At 38.8% G+C, this 2497-nt stretch overlaps 1 protein-coding gene across 1 annotated transcript in view; it reads right to left on the bottom strand.

Moving 5' to 3' along the window:
* Positions 1–2497, bottom strand: part of CUNH6orf58 (chromosome unknown C6orf58 homolog) — a 20654-nt gene that overhangs the window by 17231 nt on the left and 926 nt on the right. The gene's annotated exons all lie outside the window — the stretch shown is intronic.

A 2497-nucleotide genomic window follows, 5' to 3' on the forward strand; every position in this document is an offset into this window, starting at 1 on the left:
CTGACAGGCTCACTCACTCTGATCTCCAGCTCTCAGGAAGCAGCTCAAAGGCACCAGGTCATCTGGGAAGAAAGTGAATTGTCTGACTTCAGGGTGAGGGCTAGGAGTGGCAGCTTTCTGCCACAAAAGTCCTGGCAGAGGACATTGTTCCTTTGTTGCACCCTCCCTCATCCCATCATGAAGATCATGCAGACACCATATCTGAATTTCCATCAACCTGGTTAACACCATTAGCCCTGCCCTGGTGATTCCCTAAGATCCTGACCTACCCAACTTGTGGGCACACCAAAGCCACTTCCAGTGGCTTTTCCATACAAGCAGACTGTCTTGGATCATGCTGCGGACTTTTCTATAATCTCTCAAAGGTTCACAAACCCTAAACAAGTAGCATGTGTCCTTGGCGTGCCTCATACCTCTTGCTAAGCATCCCCAAGCCCAGTACTAGTGGCAGCTGGCCTTAGTTTGCAAGTGTGCCTCTCCCAAGCACCTTCAAGCTTAATGCAGGTGGAAGACATCTGCAGATCACTTAATGGCTCATGCCAGGTGGATCCAAGCAGGGTACAGGCAGTGGCTGAACTTAGTCTGCAGCAAGGCCCCTCCCAGAAGGCCCCACGGCCAGACCACCCAGTGGCCACTTCTGACCGAGCTGGAACACCACCTGGCCACCTCCATAAATGACACACCCAAAAGTCAGACTCATCAGGCACCAGAGCCTTGTTAAAGTGAATCCTGCTCTGTAGAGTCAGCCCCTTCACAACAGCTCCTTCGGTATAGTCATGGCCAGTCCTCACAATCAATCAGCATGTGGGTCAATTCTTCTCATTGACATGCAAACAACAACCAATATGAGGGCATTCACAGCCCGCAAAAGGAGGACACACACCAGGTGATCTGAGATACTGCACCACTGGGCCTCATAGAACACCTACTACATAAGGCCACTCTAAGACCGGGAGACATAGTAGCTCTATCCAATACATAGGAACAAACACAGGAAAACAGCCAAAATAGAAAGACAAAGAAATATGTCCATAATGAAAGAACAAATCAAAACTTCAAATAAAGAACTAAACAAAATGGAGACAAATAATTTATCAGATGCAGAGTTTAATACACTGCTTATAAGGATGCTCGATGATCTCAGTGAGAACTTTAACAAAGTTAGGAAACATAAAAATGGAGATTGAAAACATAAAAGAACCAATCAGAAATAAAGAATGCAATAACTGAAATAAAGATTACATTAGAGGGAATTAACAGGAGATTAGAAGAAGCAGAGGGTTGAATCAGCAATTTGGAAGCTAAAGTAGTGAAAAACATCCAATCAGAATATCAAAAAAAAAAAAAATCCAAAAATATGAGGTTAGTTTAAAGAGCCTCTGAGACAACATCAAGCATACCAACATTCACACCATAGGAATACCAGGAGGAGAAGGGAGAGCACAAGGAATTGAAGAGAGGGAGCAATGAATTGAAAATCTATTTGAAGAAATAATGACAGAAAACTTCCCTAATCTAGTGAAGAAAATAGATAGATATACAAGCCCAGGAAGCACAGAAAGTCCCAAACTAGATGAACTCAAAAAGGCCCACGCAAAGACACATCATAATTAAAATGCCGAAGTTTAAAAAAAAAAGAGAGAACCCTAAAGGCATCAAGGGAAAAGCAGTTAGCTACCTACCATAGAGCTCCCATAAGACTGTCAGCTGATTTCTCAGCAGAAACTTTGCAAGCCGAAATGGATTGGCAGAAAATATTCAAAGCGATAAAAGAAAAAAAGGACATACAACCAAGAATACTCTACCCAGTAAAGCTATTATTTAGAACTGACGAACAGGTAAAGAGCTTCCCAGACAAGAAAAAGCTAAAGGAGTTTATCACTACGAGAACAGTATTACAAGAATGTTAAAGGAATTTCTTTAAGAAAAAAAAGAAAAAAGTAAAAAAATGTGAATAATATTTATGTAAACTCAAATAGAATCTGAGTCAACATCTTATAATCAAACATATTAAAGTTTGTGCAGTGAAATGTATGAGCATTCACACATAAGTTAAATAAAGACTATTAATAGTATTGTGGTTTATTTATATAATATTAGACCATTAAATGAAATGGTAGGATAACTATTGATTATAAATATTCTAGTACTTCTTATTTTTTTAATAAAAAACATAATTCAGGTTTAATCTAAGATCTTTAAATATGTGTAGGTTTGATGAATATTTAATGAATAAATACTCATTAAACATAAAAATTTATGTAAAATACTCATTAAATCTTGATGTTTGAGAACACTGAGAAATAGAGTTCACCAACGTTGACATAATCATTGTCGTTAGATTGTTATTAGATATCTGACGATATACCAGAAACAGGACTTTCAGGTATGGAACAGCACTCGATAGGCAATCTTCTTAAAAACTTCTTTCAGTGCCCTCTATTTATTGATCAACACAGGTTTATATCTATGCTGTCTCTCTTCAAATAAACTTCTG

The sequence above is a fragment of the Pteropus vampyrus genome, unplaced genomic scaffold (assembly GCF_000151845.1).
Source record: "Pteropus vampyrus isolate Shadow unplaced genomic scaffold, Pvam_2.0 Scaffold43, whole genome shotgun sequence".
NCBI lineage: Eukaryota > Metazoa > Chordata > Mammalia > Chiroptera > Pteropodidae > Pteropus > Pteropus vampyrus.